We start from the raw sequence: 22,379 nt of genomic DNA on the forward strand, positions 1-22,379 counted from the left end.
ACCTGAGTTACCCTACTTAGGGTCATAGATTCATAAGTGTCTACTAGGCTAATGACCACAAGGGCCTTTTTAAGCCTAGGCATGCATTCCAAATCTCTGACAAGTTCTTGTACCCTTGATAAGTGTAAGCGGCGGCTTAGGAAATGAAACATTTACAAGCAGGGGCCTAGGAGATGAACCATTTACAGGCTGCTTGTGTACATTAGAGACAAAGATTGAATTTCCTGTTCCCCATCCAATTATCTGAATTACAACTGAATTTGGTTAGGAGGGAAATCTGCTTTGCAAGGATGGGGGGCCTGTTCCAGAGAAGGGGTAGTCTGTGGGATATATACGTGTCTCTCCAGCAGGTATTATTTATATTGCAGGCAAGGTTTAAGTCTTTAGAACAGGTAATTCTGGTGCTGTTTGTTTTGTGGATATGCAGGAAGTCCATGACAGTGGGGGTCTGGCAATGCCTTGTATGTCAGGCATAGATATTCCCTCAACAGCCTGTAGGAGACAGGATACAGAGATAGGGCCTTGAGGTGGCCTGCATAGGACATGTTACTTACACCTTGTATTCTTTTAGTGAGGGGCTTCTGTAGACTTTCCAATTGTTGGATATGCCTGGTTAGTACATAACAAAGGGGGCACTGTACTCAGTGATAGGTCTGATGAATGCCAAATACAGTGGTACAATGACTTCCTTGGATCTAGATGTCATACATTTGTTTATAAGTTGCACAACGTAGAATGATTTCCTCACTACTGTAGATATGTGATGGTCAAAGGCTAGAGTACTGTCTGTGTCCCCTCTGACTACTGGGTTAACTCTTAGGAGTGTGTTATCAATATGATAGTTACCAGGAGGAGCTGACTTCCCAAAGGATACTATTATGCATTTCTTGGCATTCAGTTTTACTCCATGACTCTGACACCAATTGCCTATGTCAGCTCTTCTTGGAGAACATCTGTGTTGTGGAGGATTCAATGACAGCCCTTAATTTGCAATCATCTGCAAATGTAGTCAGTCAGAGGCCATTGACATTGGCTTTGAATTCAGCGAAGTAAATGCCAAAAAGGAGTGGTCCCAGGACCAGTCCTTGAGGGACTCCTTTTGTGACTGGCCTCTTTGTAAAGGCAGACACCCCAGTTCTAACTTCCTGTGTCCTGTCTCTTAGAAAGCTGGCTATCCACCAGGTGACATAAGGGTTTGCACCTAATCTCTTAAGTTTGTCAATGATGCCTGAGTGGAGTATTGTGTCTAATGCCTTGGCCAGGTCAAGGTAGGGAGTGTGAACTATTTTGCCCTCATCCATTGCTTTAGTTACCTTCTCAAAGAAGTCTACCATGTTGAGTAGGCATGACCTGCCCTTGATGAAACAAAACTGGCTTGGGTCCAGTGTCTGGAGGTTTCCTATGTCATTATTGATCATTTTCACAATAATTCTTTATATGGCTTTGCATATGAGACTAGTGAGACGTATGGGTCTGCAGTTTCCAGGGTCTGTAGATGGCCCACTTTTGTGCAGAGGGATGACTGTTGCTGTTCTCCATTTATGAAGCATGAAGTCTGTTTGGAGGCTACAGTTAAATAGCAATTTCAAATGGCCTGATGGGTCATGTTTCATGCTATTTAGAAGGCATCCTGGGATATTGTCTGAGCCTTTTGATGCAGTGGTCTTTGTCTTAGAGAGAACATTGAAGACCTCTTCCCTAGTGATAGTAGGGGGAGTTATATATGTCTTATGAGCTGTTTGTTCAGTTTGATGTAAGTGCTTTTATCCTGCTGGGTGCTGCACCTACTAATTTTTGCCATGATTTTCTTCCTTCTGTTTTATAAAGCCTATTCATTTTATGATTCCACCAGGGTGGCTTGTTTTTTGAGTTAGTTCTGTGCTTCTTCCTGGTGGGTACAGCTGCCTCTAAGCAGCTATTAACATTCCTGTATAGGGTTTCTGTGAATAGTTCTGTGTAGGCAGCAGTGTTTTCAGGGTTTATGGAGGCTTGAAATTTTGCCAGGTTAGTATTTAATAGTAGGAAGTTAGCCTTAGAGTAGTTCCTAAATATTCCAGGGTTAGCTGGGATTCCAGGTTTTATATTTACTTCAAAGGAGACCATTTTGTGATCTGAACTTACCAGAGAAGAGATTATACTAGGGAGTGTGCAGCACTCTCCCATATTAGTGAGGACCAGATCCAGTATGGTTGCACCCCCGGTTGGTGTACTGACAACATGGTCCAGGAACTCTGTGTTTACAAAATTCAGGAATCTCTGTGCCTGTATAGTTGGTGTCGTATATGACTCCCGGTTAATAGTGGGGTAATTAAAGATACCCATGAATATGCTATTAGGTTTGATGGTGAGTGTTTCTAATAAGTTTAAATACATTGTATGGGTTTCCTGTGTCATAGAGGGAGACATATAGCTTGCAAGGAAGCGTTGTTAGATTTTGCCTATGGTGACTTGAATGTGGAGAAGCTCAAGTGCATTGTCCTAATTGACCAACCTTGAGGTATATTTATTTTTTATGTAAATCAAAGCAACACCTCCACCTTTAGTCCCTGTTTGTGTAGTAGCTGGTCTAACTGTGTGAAAGGCATTATAACCTTGCACTGTCGGTGTGCTCTCCTCAGTTTTAAACCATGTCTCAGTGATCGAACAGGTGTCTCCATTTTCTATCATGAAGAGAGCTTCTACGGACTATAGTCAGAGACAAGTATCCAGTAGAGTACAGAATTTTTATAATTTGATTTGTTGAGTCGTGTAGAACATATTTTATGTTTGGACCCATACAAGTTAAGTCTAGTAGTTGGGGTGCTAGATGTCAGCAGATAATTACTCAATTTTTTGTCATCTAAGATAGTGGTTTCAGTAGTGACATTTGCACTTATACTGCAAAGAATTTTTTTCTAATAGACTAATGTGGTGTGTAGAGAGCAACTATGCATAGATTCTTATGTTTATTAACATGGAAAAGAGAGATAAGAAGGTCTGTATTTTGGAGGGTTGGTATGTTAGTTTTGAGGGGTGAGAAATTTAGACAGCTATTTTATACAATTGCAATGCCACCCCCTTTTTTGTGTAGTCTGTCACATTGACTTATACTGCAGCCAGTGGATAGAATTTCAAAATTTTTCATATGGTGTTTTAGCATTGTTTTGGTAATGACAGTAATATCTGGTGAGCATTGAAGAAATCATGCTTGAAAGTATGTACATTTGTTTAGAATACTACTAATGTTAATGGAGGTAAGGAGAACCTTTGTAGGTATTGTACAGGAGTTAGGGGCAGAGGACGGAGGAATGAATGAGGCTGAGGGGCCGAGTATGGGATGAATATCACCACAAAGAATGATTATAGAGAAGAGTGAAGGGGATTGAGATTAGTTTGTTTTTTTAATAAAGTTTATGAATTTATTCTAGGTTATATCAAAGTGAACTGCATGGTTAGTTTGTATTTGAGAATGTGAATAGGTTGGACATTAAATAAATCTGAGGAAATAGGTCTGAAGGAGAGTTTAGCTTGAGTATAGGTAGGGTGGCTGGTAATGTGAGAGTGTGAGTAAAGTGTGACAGTACCACGGTAAGGTGACATAACAAAAAAATAGTAGAGATATGAAGATGAACAAGTATAATAGGGTAGATACAGAGGACTATGGAGTAGTTAAGGGGAGATTATAGTTGAATGAAAAGGAAAAGATGTTAAAGGAGAAATAAGGAAAGTAAGGGGAAGATGAGAGTCGAATTGGTCTGCTGGATATTCCAAGCAGGGTAGCCTGTTATTATGGGGATAGAGTAAGGTAAGATTTTAATAGAGCATAGTCAGTTAGAGAAATGTAAAATAAACCACTACGTAGTAGGGTAAAACTCTGAATTGGATGAAGTAGTAGGAAGAGAATAACTATGTGGGTGTTGTGTATAATAAAAGGTTTCTGGGTATCATGTTTTGGGTCAATATTCTAAAAAAAAGGGTAATACTGAAGGACTTCCTGAGGAGGAAGATATAAATATTGTAAATGGGGAAAAGAAGACTAAAAGTATAGATTATAATGTTATAACCACAGAGAACAGTAATTAAATGAGGATCAGTAGAAAAGAATAAGTGTGGAGGGAAGGTGACATAAGATTGTAAATGGTTTGAGTGAATGTTATTGGAAAATGAAGTAGTAGCACGGATTGGTTATGCTAATAGGAAGAGGAGGGGATATGTTCAGTATAAATTTAGATAAGTAGGGGATGGGTGGACTTGGAGGTATGGTAGGGGAGCCCTAGTGTAACAAGGGTGAGTGCAGCGGTTTGGAAGCCCTCACAGATGAAGATATAAGCCCAAGAAAAAACATCGGTGACAATAGAGGTAAGGGAAGGTGTAAACATCAGTGTACGTACTTTTGCTAATATAATGTGAGTAAGTCAACAAAACAGCGGAGGAGAGAAAGTTTTAAAAAGTTGCTCATGGGTAAGAAAGTCATACATACTAAGATATAATGGCTTTAAGAAGCTTGAAGTAGATTAACACATGATGTCCTTTTCCTTTAGCAATAGCACTGGCTGCAAGCTCACTGGTACAAATGCTTGTAGCAGCTTACCTAGTGGCACTCAAAGTTGTCAGCCTGCATATTGTCTGCAATGAAAATATTTTTTGCAGATTACAAATGCTCTTAGTGGAAGAAAGATACTTTTATGTAGAATGACACAGAATTTTATGTAGAATGACACAGAATGACAGGGATACTGACGACTTTCATTACTGAATGGAAGGGGCAATCTTTCCAGCCCTAAGCAGCTATGATCCTGTGTGGCTGGCTTCTGCTGTAATATTTAAATCACTTATATATTTATGGAAAAGAACTCCCATCTAGGCCATTGGGAACCTAATGAAATAGCTCTACATATCATCGTCATCAAACTTTGGTAAACTTTGTGTTTTCAATGACAATGTGCAAATATCATCTGATCGTTACTGTTTCTTTCCTAATAATGCTTACTTTTTCTTTTCTAACTACTCTTTCCTGTTTTTCATTGGCAAACTCACATATATATATATATATAAGTGATCAAACCATATTAACCAGTTGACATTGAAAAACATTATCTATCACATATATTGTTCTACACAATACAGTCAATCCAACATTACATAAATTGTTCAGTTTGCTGATTTCTCTTAAACATCATTCCTCCTCCAAAACAGGTTTCTGCATAAATTGTTCCCACATTCTTATGTAATTTAATTGTACCCTTTTCTAGAGATCCCACTTCCTCTTTTTTTTTACCTCTTGTTACATTATTCACCACTTCAAGTATGGTTGGTTTAGACTTCGATTTCCATTTTCTAGTAACTGGTTTTTGGCAGTCACAAAATTAAATTTAACAAGGTTTTTCTATGTCTAGGCAATTCAGATCCTGTATCCCAGCTCAAAAAATCATTTCCTTAGTTACACTTGTTTGCTTGGCCTGTATTCCTGACAGAGTACTCTGTATGAAATTTTCAGTTTGCCAGCTTACACTACAATATGTATGCTCCTAGGTATCTCCTTCTTAACCATTACACCTCCAGAATTGTCATCTACCAGAGGAAAACTTCTTTGGAGTATGCTTGGGGTATAACGTACCTACACAAACACTTCCAGGGAAAAATCCTAAATCTTTTTGTTGCATATTTGGAACCCATACATACATACATCCATTGCTTCTTTGTAAATGAATTATCTAATTTCTCTTCCCAATCTTTTCTGACCTCCTCCAGTTGATTGTTACAATTACCATGCAATATTTTACACCCCCCACTAATTTCTGTTCTAAATTCAAATAAAACCTCAACCATCACAGGTCTTTCACTTAGGATTCCCCTATCCCTTTCGCTTCGCCTGTACTCGGATATCAACTGTCATCCCTTTGCACTACATTGGAGTGTCCACTAATCCGGGAAATTATAGACCCATCAGCCTAACTAGCCTGATCTGCAAGGCTATGGAATGGATTATCATGGGCCTCATTAACAAGGACATTTGCAACCTCCAAACACCCGATCCCACACAGTTTGGCTTTGTCAAGGGGAGGTCATATCTGTTAAATTTGGTTGACTTCTTTGTGAGTGTCACCAAAGCCATGGACAAGGAGAAGATGGTGCACACTGCCTACCATGACCTGGCAAAAGCCTTTGACACTATTCCCCACTCGGGCATAATAGATAAAATCTCTCAACTAGGCATCAATCCATATGTTACCAGATGGGTGGCAAACTGGCTCACAGGTAGAACCCACATAGTCAAAAATAAGGGAAGCCACCTAAAGTAGTAGACAGGTAATGAGCAACATACTCCAGGGATCAGTCTTGGGCTACTGTTATTTGGGATATACTTTTCTGAGGTGCAGGCCAAAATCAATGGGATATGGCTGACCAAGTCTGCAGATGACTGCAAGCTGGGCACTGTCATCAATTCCCCTAGTGATGTGGGTATCTTCCAAGAGGGTCTCACCCAAACAAATGACTGGTGCCAGAAACATGGTCTCAAGTTGAATACCAAAAAATGCATCATCATCCCCTTTGAGGAGAGTAACGTCCCCACAAATTATCACATTAATAACTACAACCTAAACATGCAGTCAGTCATAAGGGATTTGGGCATCCAGGTTGATAGCAACCTGACTTTTGACCACTTTTGACCACCATGTTGCTTCCACTGTATGGAAAGCTTTCTACATTGGCGCACCTTATAAGTAAGGGTATCCCATCCAGGGACAAGGAGGTCATAACATCCCTGTACTCTTCCCTTATAATGCCCATTATTGAATACAATGCCCCTTTCAGCATGTACTTCGAAAAGCAGATGTAGCAGCTGGAGAGACCACAGAGGTTCCTCACCAGGAGGATCCAGGGCCTCAAACATCTATCCTACACTGACAGGCTTAAAGCCCTGTCCCTCTACTCAGTTTCATAAAGACTCCTCAGAGGTGACCTCTGTCTGGCATACAAAGCAATCTTAGATCCCACCTTGATGGGACTGCTGCATATCCGCAAGTCAAACTCTACTTGAGTAACCCACACGCGCGACCTCAACCTGGTCTGTGACATCAATATGACTTGTTGGTGGGACAAATTTGTGTCCCAAAAACTCCTCCATCTGTGGAATAGACTCCCTCTCCACATTAAGCAGAGTACCTCTTTGCCCCTTTTTAAGCACAACCTGGATAACTGGATGGGAAACAGAAAATACACCCCTGGGATTCTACCTGTGTCCCTGCTGGACAAGGGTATAGGTGCTGACTTGGCTAAACATGGGATAAACTCTTGACTAGGCATATAAAGGCCTCAGGGACAATACCCTAGTAACTTCCTATGATCAATCCCTGATACGGAAGGCAAACTCTAGTCTGTAGTCCAAATGTCTTCTTGGCCTCTTCCCATTACATTACATTTACCCCTCCCTAATTATTTTTCCCATTACCTTGGTTTCTTTTTAAGCTTTGTCCAGTAAATTCCAGCCCTCTCTTGCCTACTCTCTGTAACCCTAATTGCAGTCATCCGTATCAGCAGAATCTTCTTTCTCCATTCCCATGTTGGCTTAGTTCTTAATATACTCTCTGCTACTTTATGAATATAACATTTTTGTATGACTGCTGTTATTCTTCTTAAGAATCTGCATCCAGAATCCCACTCTTTTTTTATTTCTTGAATATCCCCCTGCATTATCATCATCCCTTTCCATTCTGAATTGTAGTTTTCTGCCTCTGTTATGTGTAACTATGTAGCTCTAAAATGCCTCTTTAAATCAGATAATCCTAAACCTCCTTGCTCTGCTAGAAGGCTCAAATTATCCAACTTAACTCTTGCCTTCTTCCCTTCTCAGAAAAAAATCTTTCAACACTTTATTAATTAGTGTCCATAACTTCTCCTCTGGTTGGTAAAAATATGCCTGACCTGTGTATAAAACTAAAGAGACTAAAAACATTTTGGTGCTTGTATCTTAGTATCCATATCCATAGGAAAGAGCTTCCAGTTTCTCAGTTTTTATATTATCTTTTGTTTCATCTCTTCCCACATATCCTTAGCTGCCAAAACAGTGTCCTTTTTAACCCATACTGCTAAATATTTCATTTTATCATGTCTCCATAAATATGGGCATTGCTGAACCAATTATGTGTGGATACATACTTTACAGTTATAGCCTTTATTTTATCTTCATTAATTTTATACCCTGAAAAAAACAGAACTGTCTCAGAATGTCCCACAACACTGGGATGTCATTTTCTGGTTTTCTCAGATACAAAATAATCTCATCTGTAAATAACGGGTCCCATTCAAAAGACCGAAACGCCGATTCCCCGACGCGGAAATCACCGACGCCAGATGACCGACAGGTACGTATACCGACAGGGTGATTTGCCGACAGTGGAAAGACCGACAAGGGTAATCTGCGATCGCGACCCGGTAAGTGTGCGACAGTGACGGAGGTAGGAGTGGTCAGGTAAGTGAGTTAGGGTTAGGGTGCAGGTAGGTGATGTGTACGTTAGTGTCGGAGCTTGGGCTAGGGGTGTGTAAGTGAGTTAGGGTTAGGGTGCAGGTAGGTGATGTGTACGTTAGTGTCGGAGCTTGGGCTAGGGGTGTGTAAGTGAGTTAGGGTTAGGGTGCAGGTAGGTGAAGTGTGCGATAGTGTCGGACCTTAGGGTTAGGGTTTGGGTCAGGGCTAGTGTGTATGGTATGTAGTGTCGTGTCGCGTGTTGTTTACGTTCCGTGTGTCGGTGATTTGGTGTTCGGTGTTTTGCGTTGTCAGGTTTGTGTGTTTTCGGTTATTTGGCGTCGGTGAGTTTTGTGTCGGGGAATCGGCGTGTCGGTGTTTAGAAGTAGACCCGTAAATAACAACAACTTTTCTTGAATACCATAGTAATTATATCCTTGAATTTCTGAGTCTCCAATGTTCTTTGCCAATGGCTCTAAATACACTGCAAATAATAAAGGGGAAAGAGGACACCCCTGCTAGGTTCCTCAGTTCAGATACAACCTACCAGAGAGGAAGTGTTCCACTTTGATTTTTTTTTGCCTCCAATCCCTTACATATCCTCCTAATCAACCTTTACTGCATCAGGAAATGCAAATGCTTCCATTACCCTCCTCATAAAATCCCAGCTTTCTCTGCATCAAGACCCACCAACAACAGCAGTATTTTCTTACTGTTTGCTTCCCTTTGGATCAATATTGCTTTATTAATTTTGTCAGATGTTTGCCTCCCCTCCACAAAACCACAATGGTCTATATCTATCAATTTTGTCAACATATTTAACATTCTTTCTGCCTTTATGAACATAAACACTTTATAATCATGGTTTAAAATTGAAATGGGTCTATATGAAGCTGGATCTGATGGGTCTTCACCATTTTTAGGTATTACACCCAAAGCAGCTTTTTTCCAGGATGTTAGTTCTTCTCTTCCTTTTAAAATACTGTTAAACAAAACCTTCCAGATCTTTATCATTTTTTTCCCTCCTGGCTTCCAAGGTTACACTGGAATACCATCTATTAATAGAGAATTTCCTGCAGACTTGTTATGCGCTACCATTTTTATCTTATTTCCTCCTATCTTAACTGTAATTTTCTGAGCCTCATCTACCTCTAACCTTGGCATATATAAGTCTTACGTAAATATTTCCATTTGTGCTTTTTCTTGATTTTCCCACTTCTCTCATAAAATTTCCAAAACATCTACAATACCTCTATAGGATCTCTAGTTATTGTTCATGTCATAGGCTCCCTAATTTTGGTAGCAACTCTTTCTACTTTCTATTACATAAGTTATTGTGCCAAAATGTTTTGTGCTCTGGAGTTATTATCCTTATAACAGCAATCTTTCTAAACTCATACATATTACCCATGTCTACCTTATTTTCTCTTTATCTCTCTGTAGTTGGGCCTCTTCTTGTCTGTAAGATTCCCGTTATTCTGTAATACTTTAATCTTTGTCAGCACTCTAAATAAGTTTTGTTACTTCTTAACCATATCTCTTTTTCCTTTATTTCTACTCTATTTTTAAACTTCACTTTCATTTTATCCCACTCACTAGCTATAACTTATGGAGTATTTTCTATCTTCCCTAATAACTTCCAAAGTCTTTCCACTACCCATTCGTTAAATTCCTCTCTTTTTAACAGGTAGGTGGGGAAGTGCCAGTGACTCACCTTTACTTCATTACCCTGCATTTTTATCTTAGTAATTATTGGTGCATGATCTGAAATATTTATTGGACATGTGTCAAAGTTTTCAATTAAATGCACATGTTCCTGTGAAATATAATGTATGTTTAGTCTAGCCCAGTTATTGTACCTTGGGGAATAATATGTAAATTCTCTCCAAGTTTCTACTACTAAATTCATGTCTTCCATACCAAATATTTCCATAAAATTCTTCAAAAATCTACCCTCTTTTGTTATATTTTCCCTTCTAAGCCCCCAAGATAAATCCCTGTTGTTGCAAATCAAATTCCAGTCTCCACCTATGAGTAATATTCCATGCTGAAAGCCAATTATTTCTCCCAAATTTTTAAGCTCAATAATAGCAGTTTTAGGTAAAGTATAAATACATGCCAGTATAATCCTCATCCCTTGCCAGTAGCCCTTTACCAACACAAATCTCCCATTATTATATTTTTTTTCTTCCCTATCCCTATTGGAGTTCCTGTAGCAATTAATATAAGTACTCCTGTTTTCTTTTGTCCCTGATATTCTGCTGAATATCCATGCTGAAATCCTTTCTTTATCAAATTTACATCCTCATTTCTTTCCAAAATGTGCCTCCTATAGCACTGCTATTTGCACTCTGTATTTTTAATATAATTAAATATTATTTCCTTTTTATCTATACTTGTGAGACATTCACATCCCAAGATAATATGGAAAGTGTCGCCATTATGATAAGAAGTCATTACTCCCACCTATTATATATGACAGCTTTTTTAAATGTTTGTTTCTTGCTTTTGTGATACATGCACACTAATACTTGTCAGGCTGATCCTTTACACAGTTTTTTCTTATCATCAACATTGAAACATGTCACATTTTACAAGACTTTTTGTTTTAATAAAAACCCACAAAAAACATATCACAGAATACCCTTATAACCTGTTAACTAAATAAAACACACAAAAGTATGCACATCTTCAAATACTACAGTTTAACTCTCCTTTTAGGAACAATTGTCCCAAATGGACAGCTGCAAACACAGACCTTAACCTAAAACTGAGGTTATCCATGCTAAGACACATCCTATTGCCTGTGCTTCTACTTACATTAATTAGTGTCTGTTCTTTTTTTTTTTTTTTTTTTTTTTTTTAACTTTTATTCCCCTCCCAGGTGTGAACAATAACTTGCATGCTTTCAAAAAAAACATTACATTTTAGTCCTGAAGAAACCAGAATTCTGTTTTTATTGCTCTATTATCAGCTTGTCTCCATGGACTTGTAAGAGAAAAAATGTAGTCCTCAGCTGCAGGCTTCAAAAGACAAACTGAAACATGTATTGCTAAATGAAAAAAATGTCATTATATTCAGTGTTCTTGTACTTACTTGTCTCCACTTAAAACTTGTTATTAGATTAAGCCAAGGGTCTTAATCCAGACATTCACTGGTGTAAAAGTAAAAGAAAACACATCAGCTCTACATACATTATAATCTGTGTACGTTTGCACCCTCCCCCACCTCAACAACCCAACATTACAACCTATTAACTTAAACATGCTTTTGTCTAGCCTTTTTTCTACTTATGCATTGTAATGCCTATATTTCTTAATACTAAAAGGAAGAAAGAAAAAAGTATATGTTTACATTAATATCTTTTGACATAAAAGAACTAAAAATTGTTTACTATAAAACTCGCAACTTATAGCATAAAAAGTTTCATAGAAATACTGTTAAGAGCAGAAATGATTTACTTAGTTACCTTTTTCCTTCCTCTTTTCCTTCTCTCAGTGTCTTTCCAAATATTAATGACATGAAGTAAGACAAATGCCTTTTAGTTCCCCACAAGTTTAAAAAAGTCAACAAAAGTCCACTCTTTCCACTTTTTCTTACAAGGCCATATTTCAGAAATCTGAATAATTGTCAGCAGCCTCACATTTATTCACTAATTTCCTTGCTGCTGTTCTCTTCCTGATCATTTCCATCTCCCAACTCCAAACTTTGGTTCAGTTCCAAGGTACTGCCAATTCTTCTAGTCAACTCCCGTGCTTTTCTGTCTATCATTTTCCTTTGGAACAATAAAAAAAGGTTTCACTGCCAAATTCTCTACATGTGCTTTATTAACAGAAAAATGAGATGTAGAGTCCCGTTCTGCTTAAAGGCTCAATTTTTGTTGAACAAACTTTTGTATTTCCTCTTTAGCATGTTCTGCATAAAAAATGACTGAGGCTCTAGGAAACAATATTCTGAAGACAGCTGGTTAGAGCAGCTTGAATCTCACACTTGCTTCTCGACATTCCCTAACTGCTGGAATACATTTGTTTCTCTTCTGTCTGGTGTACAGTGAAAAATCATTTTCTGCAAACACTCTACTGTCTCCAACTTTTAATACTTTGCCCTTTTGCCTCAGATTTGTCCAGATCAATTCTTTCTGCTGGTAGGTTCACATCTTTATTAATACACGTCCTGGCTGCTTTCTCATGAACAGGTTTTGTGCACCCTTTCAGTTAAGTTTCTGCTGTGGAATACCAGCCCAGTTGCTTATTTTGCCTTCATAAAATTAATACAATCTGTTCCTTCTAGTTTCTCTGGTACAGCAGAAAATCTCAGATCTTCTCTATGAGCTCTGTCCTCTAATTCTACCAATCTTGAAACATCTGTTCTTGAGCGGTCTCATACTCAGATAGCCTTTTCTTCATTTTGACCTCTGATTTTTCTTTTTAGTTTTATCAGCTCAGCTGAATATCTGTTTAAAGCTTCTTCCACTTTTCCCCACCTTTTGTTATTTGAGTTGATATACTCTTTCAGTGTTTTGTTTATTTTAATTAGCTATGAGCACATTTGATTTATTTTCCCTCTAGATTACTGGAAGCCTTGTCTCACACCAAAGCTAGAGCTTGAACTGCTTTATGCTGAACAGCTGCAGGATTCTTCCCAGTGAGTGTTTTTTTTTTTTTTTTTTACCTTTTCTAGCTGATTTTTTAGTTTCTTCTTTGCTAGCATCCAGGCAGTGTACTTACAAGCCAGGAACTGAGTTTACTAAAAGTGGCAAAGTTCCTGGCCTTTGTCTTTTATTTTTGTTTTTCACTCTGGAAAAACTGAAGTTAAGTTGTTGATTGTTTACAGCCATCTTGGAACATCCTTAACTATATTTTCTTATTCATAAACTACTTATTCTAAAATGCATTTACCATAAAAAAAGGTCATAAATACTTGCATTATTTGTAATCATCTCTTTAAATATTTAATTTCCTTGACTGATGTGTGACCATGTACTTGTATCCTTAAGCAGGATTGAAATCTCTTCATTTATAATGTGAATGAACAAACCTATGGCATGTAAGGCAATATAGGTTTAAAAGTTTGAATGTAAAATTCATAATTTGTTGAAACTTAGCACCTTCACACTTTCTTTTATCTTCTATGTTACCTGATACATTTCTTTGCTGTCAGGTAAATACTAAAATTAATGAAGGGTTTGGCCAAAAAGATCTCATCAGAATGACAGCAAGAAAAACATAAATTTGGTTAACTAACATAAAAACAGTATTTCCAAATAACCACAGAGGAAGTTATTTTTTGTCAGTAACTCTACTTTTCACTACAAACCATAATAAAAAGGATCAGGGATCAAGAGTTATCAGGAGAATTGGACAATCCATCTTATCACTTCAGGGTACAAATATCAATTACTTCTTTAGAGTTAAATAATTTCTTTTCAAAGGCCATTTTACATACTTTCTTAGAAGGTGCACTGAGCCATATTGCCAGGAGAAACTGCCACATTCATGACTTTGTTACTTGTGAGACCAGTGGTTTAATATTTTCTAGCCAGTTGTAAGTGCAGATGTTTTTTATGCAGATAAGACAGAATGATGTTTTAAATAATTAAATATTTGTCTGATGTTAGCAGAAAAGCTGAAATAAATACATTATTTATACATTACAATAGTACAGCTCAATAAGCATGTTTTCGAGGTCATAAGATACAGAAAGAGAGGAAGAGATTTTAAAACTACACTATTGTTGCAGTAGTAGAATAGCAGTTATAATTAGAAAGCAGGAAAATCATGCTTTAAATTACAATGTAACACTGAAACCCTATTTAAGGAAAACAACTTTTAAAAAATGTTAAAAATATTAGCATACATGTTATTTGCAATATTTTGAGATGGGTTTCATTCATGAGCATTGCGGTGATGATGTAAATGATCATATGATTTTTTCTATTGTTGCCTAGTGAATATACACAGTGATCAACTCTTGATGTATGATCAAGGACAAGTCTGTTTTAATATACATCAAAGTCTAGAAGATTTAGGATATTTGCCTGAAAATGTTTACATAGGTATTTTTATATCCCAAGTAGATTCCAAAGAATTTCTCCTCAGGTGGATAGCAAATGCTGGAGGTATAATGGGCAAGAAAGAGGTAGCTGGGAACATATTTTTTGGAGGTATGATGAGCTGGCAGAGTTTTGGGATTCCCTGCAGGCCACTGTGTCGAAGATGCTGGGTGGGTGGATTGGACTGACTGGGGACATGATTTTTTTTTTTTAGTTATGCTACAGAATCGGAATTGCCTAGACATAGTAAAGCCTTATTGAGTCTAATTATGGTGGCTGCCAAAAAAGCAATTACTAAAAAATGCAAATCAATGTCTAGACCAACATTACTAGAAGTAGTGAATATAGTAAGAGAGATAAATCAACTGGAATTGAGATCTTTAGAAAAGGGAAGAAGCAAACTACATAAAAAAATGGGAGTTGTGGGAAAAGTATATGCAGAGCAGGAACGAGGTTTAAGCGGCAAGATTTGAATGAGCTATATAATGCTTAACTGACAATGACTAGAAGGTTTATAAGTGATTTGTAATGTTTTAAAACTACAGTTGTGTCTGTGATGTGAACTGTTTACAACTAAAGTGATTTCATTTTGTAAGTTTTTCATTTTTATAAATGTAAGATTGCCTTTCTCACATGTGGAAATTTAATAAAGATGTTGGGAAACAAAAAGGACAAGTCTGTTTTAGTGCAAAAGAATATAACACTGAATCTATTAACTTATTTTACTTAGCAGATATTTTTGTTTCAAATTTTAAATGATAAAATGTTTTTTGACTCTAACTTTATTTTAATATTTTATCCCATGTCCTCATTTCTCTGTTTGAAGTTCACCAACCTTTTGTATTAGGAATGCATTACCAGCCCTGGAAGTATTTTTAGTATTCTTTTTTTTTTTAATAGCCAGATTGGTTGTATTTACTTCTGCCATGTGGAGATGAGGATATCTACACACTGTGCCTGGATACAATTCATGAGGCTCCCCAGGTCTCTCTTGAGCTTTCTGGACAAAGTGAGAATACCCAATTAATAGTTTAAACATATTAATTTTCCCTGCTTACACTATGTGTTGCTTTTGACTTCCATACTAACTGATGTTAGGCATGATGACAGGCTGCAAAGTATGAGTGAGATATATCAGTATGTGTACATGACAGGATGGGACATTGATAGAAAAGCTGTGGAAATCTTCAGTCATCGAAGCTCCAACAACAAAACCATTTTCAAAAACAGGATATCATGGAAACTGATGTGTTTAGATCAGAATGAGACATGACAAAAAACTGGAAGACAACCAAATGTAGTAAAGAAAAAAATGAAAATGATCATTTCTATTACAGGCATATGCAATTAAGAGACTGCTACATCAGCTAGTAGGGACAAATATACTTTGATGGGTCTTTCGGCTTTTCCCGGTTAGGGGTTGCCACAGCGGAACTCCGGTCCGCTAATGATTGGTAGCTGATTTTTACGTGCCGAGTTACCAGCCCTGATGCACAACCTTCAAAAAAGGTACGCCCATTCACGCATGTCTCCACGCAGAAGACGCTCTAGCTGAGAATCGAACCGGACAGCATCTTACTGTGAGGTGACAACACTACCGCAGCACCACCACCGCGGGATACTAGGGACAAATATACTAAGGCATTTAAAACACAAATGTGGTGAACTTGGAGCTCTAACATTAATAAGGAGAAGGCAAAAGAGGTCGAGTAGGAGGTTGTGTTTTGTGGCACAATTACTCAAAATGTATAAATTGTATGGATTCAGTACCCTGGAAAGGGTGTAATTTAGAATCCCAAATCACAGACATCAGAAAAATGTTTCACATTCAGTAGTATAAAGGCTGTATAAAACAAGACCAAAATCACAAAGCAAATACCAGATTAATTTAACATAAAATAAATGTACAAATATATAAAACAATTAAACAAGTACAGGTGAAGAACATTTTTGCAGAGAGTGCCCCCACACACATACACACTCATGCTGTCTCTTGTACCACCTCATATCCCAATACTTAAATGGGGACACACTTTCTGGATAATAAATATATGTTTTGCAGTAAAATCAAATGAATCATTGTCCCTGAAGCTGTACAAAATTGTAGTAAGAATGTTTAATTGGTGGGGGAGGGCAATCTATTAAATGGAGGGAGGAGAAGGATTTAAATCAGTTGCTGCAAATCTTTTGCAGTGTCTCTTATGATGGTCAACGACAATAACTTTTAACTTTGATAAAATGTGCCATGATCTTTTCAGAAGGTTATTTTCATTACATACTTTGCATATGTTATATTAGGTTTCTTCTAAATATGTTTTAGGAATAGCAGTTATCATGTACAGATGCAGGAATGCTAACTCCTTCAGTGGTGAGATACATAATGTCTTCAGTCAAACACACCTCATTATTCTGATAACTATGCATCAGTATAGCATGATGTATTAAAGAGAAAAAGTGATAACTGGATTCCTTCCTTTTAAACGGGCATCACAGAGATAGAAAGTCTCATATTTCAGTGATATGCATTATTGTGCACTCTATTTTGGGATTATAAACTTCAACAGTCTGTGAGCTGGGAATGACAGCTAGACCAGATCTTTAAATGGTGTAAAGTTCTATGCTTCCAAGTCAATAACATGAGCAAGAGGTACAAAAGCTAAGAATAATTAATTCTCCACGAACATTATTCCATAGATTATAGAAAATGAAAATCTGGTAAAAATAGCAGGATTTCAATAACTCCACTAATATGATACTGTCTAAAGATCTGACTGTAAACTGTGTAACCTTGGACTGAACTAAATTAGGTAGATAGGTAGAAGGTTGGGTGGAAAATATAGGCCATAGTACAGTACTTGATCATGTTCTCTCAAGCGGGAGACAAAGTAGTCCTACTGGATCAAGTAGACTTTAATATCTTCATTTATTATGGGCTGAAAGGAAGACATGTCTCTTTCGGGCTGCCATAACATTTCTAGTAAATGAAATACACTGGAAGGACTTTACGAATGGCACAAAAACCAAGACAGTTGCAAAAAGAAAACTGATACAAGTCCAGAACACACAATTATGTGCACTGGAGACAAGTACCTGAAGAATGTATTAAAACAGACTGAACTAGAAGACTTTAAATAACAAATTATATGTCAATGCCTGAAGATGATATGACAGCCTTAGGAACTGGGACAAACTGCCAGGCCAATGTGATATACTCAAATATGTGTTGTGAGCAAAACGATAGAATGATGATACAAATGTATTACTCAATAAGTAACATTTCCAGCGAGAGTAGTTTATATGGCCAAGCAGCATCCAGTCAAATTTTGGTTTGCAGTAAATCATAGACATTTAACAGAATGTTGCCGGAAGATATGGATTGTTGTCTGTGTTTTTTTTTTCTCTCTCTTTTCCAAGGTGCAGAGGTCCAGGAGTTGAGTTTAAGTTACAGGAAGCACATCCAGCTGCATGAGGGGTGTGGGGAGCTGTTTAACTACAAAAAAAATATTTTTTTTCAAAGTCTTCTGACAAGACATTTCACCGAATTTTTAATTCATTTTCCATTCATAGCATTTATCTTTAAACTGATTAACGTAGGTCCATTTCCAATTTCTGAAAGATTAACTTAAAAAATAAAAAATAGTAGATGCAGTTCAACAGAGGCAGCCCTCATATATAGCAGGATCTCTTTCCAAAATGTTATGAGGAAAAAGTTCATAAAAGCAAGCACATACTTACTGCAATCAAAAACTATGGGACATTACAGAAACATTCCGTTGCCTTAAACATTCAGAAACAAGGAACATACCAGCTGCATGGACAGCAGTTTGCAAGATGCACATTCATCAAAGGAGGTTAGAGTGGTAAGGGCTGCACTTTTTCCCCCAAGATGTAGTGATCACCAAACAAAGTCTCATGCACAGGAATCTTGAGGGCTTACCCCTATAGAAAAACAGCAGCTTTATTTTTGATTGGCTATCTTGTCTCTCTTCAAGGAACTGGTCTTTGTGATATAACACAGAGGCATTTAAAACTACTGCAATGGGGAATTCCATCAACTTGCAGAAGTTTTTCTTCTTTTTTTAAATATATTTTCAGGAGGTTGTATTCCATCAATCCCTGCCTGATCTGATATAAAGTGATCTCCAACTTTCACCTCACCCCTAGCCACCATTTCCACCTCCCCAAGCACCCTGCACAACTGAAGTCTGCACCTCCTCTTAGGAATTTTCAAGAAGTAACTTTAAAGATGCATGTCAAGGGACAACATGCTCTTCCTCGAATGTGCAGGGGCATGCAATGCTGTTGCAGTAATACTCAAACATTTATATGCACCCAACTAATACACCTGATGCTATTCAATCCTGTCACAGAACATCAGATATAAGTAACTTTCCAGCATACACTAGGATGACCCCATATGGAAGAACCCACCAAACCCTCCCTGGACTGTAAAAAAACTCTCCCTGCCCAATTCTCCTGCTCCTCAAGCCTACTCCAGAACTCACGTTACACTAGGCATGGTCAGATGCCCTGCCCCTGCAGCAACTTGCTTGTTTTGCAGATATTTTATTCTATAAATCTGAAAGTAAAACAGAAAAACTAGTAAGCACTTTGAAAGGACTGAAGGCAGCACTGCTACAGAGTTGTCAAATAACTGGGAAAACTTATAAGAAGTACAGGCATGTTACAGTGGACACTTGATGCCAGACTAGGCATCTGTGTAGACAAGGCAGGAATTGGCAAAGAAACGGTGAAGGCTAGATGGGACTAGAAATCCTTTTTTAAAGCAAACTTAGTTTAATCCATGGGTTTCATGAGCTTGTAGACAAAGACTTAATCCTCTCTTCTGAATAGCAAAACAATTATTTTAATAATGAGGCTACCACTTCTTAAGAATTTCTTATTTTTTAAACAAGTAAAAAAATTAATATATAATCATGTAAAAGCCCATTTTACATGCACTTTAAGTGAAAATACTGAAAGTGAAGTAACCTTTTTCCTTTTTTTTACATTCCCATAACAGCTGCAACCTCAAGGAAAAATGCCACCACCTTGCATACCATCTCCAATAATATTTGCTGGTTCAGTACTAACTCCCTTATTAACGAACACCACTGCCTAACTCTCACCAAAGCTAAATGGCTCCCAGTACCTTTGAGAGCTAACCTCCTACTAGGATCATTAATTCCAATGCCCTTTCTACTGAGACATCTTTCCCTCTCACTCAAACTTTTCACCAAATCCACTACATATAATCTCAGGGGTCTCTCTCAATCTCAACCCACCCTACTAACTCCAAAAACTAAACATCATTGCACTGACCATGCATTCTCTATCATAACATCTATACTTTGGGACTCCATTCCACTCTCACTCAGAAACATTCAAATGTACTTGGACTTCAAACATCTCAAGGAATATTTTATTCAGAATGCCTTCTTCTTCATGATATTATTTGACTATAAATTGAGGACAAAAATATAATTTTCCTAAAGAACTTCAAATAAACTAGGTCAGTATTTAAAAAAATGCCCCATGACAAATTCAAGAGCCTTGGTTTAAATCATCCTCATACTTACCTGACATAAATAAAATCATAGCAACAGCTGCATCCTGATCCTGAATGAGCTCACTGCAAATATGAAAAAGGGTGTCTATGAAGGTGAATCACGTTCTACCAAATTAGTGATCGGGGTTTGATAAGTCAAGTGCCCAGAGTGGAACTACTGATGGTCTCTTTTAAGGATTTTGGTAAGCTAAGCCAGATATCTGCTTCAAAGATGATATTGTGGGCCCAATAGGATGTTTATTGCCTTCTTAGATGAATAGAAAATACATTATGGAGGGCAGAAAAACTTTAGAATCAGGTATGATATTCAGATGACATGTAAAAGCTACAGCCTCTTCAAGTTACAAATACCTCTCACTGTAACAGTCATGCAAAAAGGAAGTTAAGTATCTTCAAGCAAAATTGATAAAAGTGATCTTTTCCCTAGTTACATTTTATCTTTCCCAGACTGTCGGCCATCACATCCTCCTCCAAAAGGTTTCAACCCCATTTGTTCACAAACGCAGGAGGCCTTGTCTGACTGCATCTGTGCAAGAGCCTATCAGAAAGGGCTGTTATCCACATAGCCATGGAGACACTGTTACCTCTGACAATGCTCAGTTCTTCTATCTGTCTACTGTGGGAGGGTGTCTTCATTCCTTCAATCTGAGTGCCTGGATTCACACCCCCTGCAGACCAGGGCCATCTGTGTTTCATGACACACCCTAATTATCCTCAAGCTGGGAGTACTACTAGGTGCTACTACCCACATGCAGCCATCCATCATTGAGATCATTGTCTTGGGGACATATTCTGTTACCCTAACCCCTATCCTCTTGTCTGCCATAACCACCTGTGCCACTGCAGGGGTCTCGAATGCCCTACCCTAGATGCATGCATATTTCCACACATTTGTCTTAGGAGGGCCATAACTAGATTGGTAGCACCTAGCCAAGGTCCTCTTGGTCACAGTTCTTGTTGTCATGCAAGTTTCCACTTGTTTGGGAGTGGGTTGGCCACCAGGAACCACCAGTATTCCTTCCCCACATCCTGCCAGGATCAGTGAATCAGCAAGGCCATTCTATTCCCATCCTCCCTAACAAGTTCTTCCAGTGCCTGAGATGCTACTCAAATTTAGGTTGACTTGGACAATATCATGGCTTCACCATCTGCACCTATCAAGTAAATGAACCAAAAGTGGTCTTTCTGCGGTCCTGAAAAATATGGCATTAAGTAAACTGTCTTAATACAAAGGCAAAAATCTAAGTGAATTCCTGTACTAACCACAAAGGTGCAGAACTCTCCAGGGAAATGTCCGCTAACATCCCAGTAAATTAAAGGACATGCTAGCCCTGTCTGAAATCTGAACACCCTGATTTCCTTTCCCTTTTTCCCTTTTACCTTAAGTAGAGCTCTTCAAAAACAAGCTCTTATAAGACCCCATGCCATGGCTCTCCTGGAGCAGTGTACTATAACACAGGCTCCTAAAAATGACTGTAGATTTCATCATTCCCTCACACATAGACACCTTATGATCTCACATCCTCTTACTGCCTTCCATGACAAACTGAATGCAGTTTTATTTGCCTCAAACCAAAAAGCATGAAAACTAAGACTAGCAGTAAGAATCTAGCTAAGAAGAAAATGGCTCTAGCCTCTTCTAGAATTCCGCTTAATTTAAAATGCAAACACATTACCCCCAGAGCTATAATAATGGAATTCCTGTGATATTAACTGTAGTGTACAAACAAGAAATGAACTGCAGTACTGACACAATATATCCAGCAAGATTAATCATGAAATAAAGCATTGGTGTTTATATGATGCTAGCTCATTATGTCCAAGAATATAAACAGTACATAACACAAGTGAGATGATTTTAAATCTCAGACAGTACAAAAAACATGTTTAATGAAAGTTAAATAAGGTTTAAAGGTTCTTGATCATGGTTGGTACTAGGCTATCAACCCTAGGGCCTATACAAGCCTAGCTATAACAATTCCCTGGCTATTTCTTCCCACAGTATTTACTTCCCTGTCTAGCAGGGCGACTGACGTGATCCCCGGGGTGAATTTCTTATCTCCCATCTAATCATCAAGGTTCCTTTTGAAGAGGGCCAAAGAGGCACTCTGCTTGACATGTATGGGCAGTCTATTCCAGAGTCTGGGGAGTCTCTGGGTCAGGAACCTCTGTCTCCAGCATGTTTTGTTCATTGTGATGACAAGGTTTAGATCCCTGGAGTGTGTGACTCTGAGGGATTGGGATTTCTTTAAGTGTAGCATGTCCAACAGCTCTGGGTTTGACATGGCCTTGTATGTTAAGCAGAGATCGCCTCT

The sequence above is a fragment of the Protopterus annectens genome, chromosome 6.part0, assembly GCF_019279795.1.
Source record: "Protopterus annectens isolate FY-2018-M chromosome 6.part0, PAN1.0, whole genome shotgun sequence".
NCBI classification, from domain to species: domain Eukaryota; kingdom Metazoa; phylum Chordata; order Ceratodontiformes; family Protopteridae; genus Protopterus; species Protopterus annectens.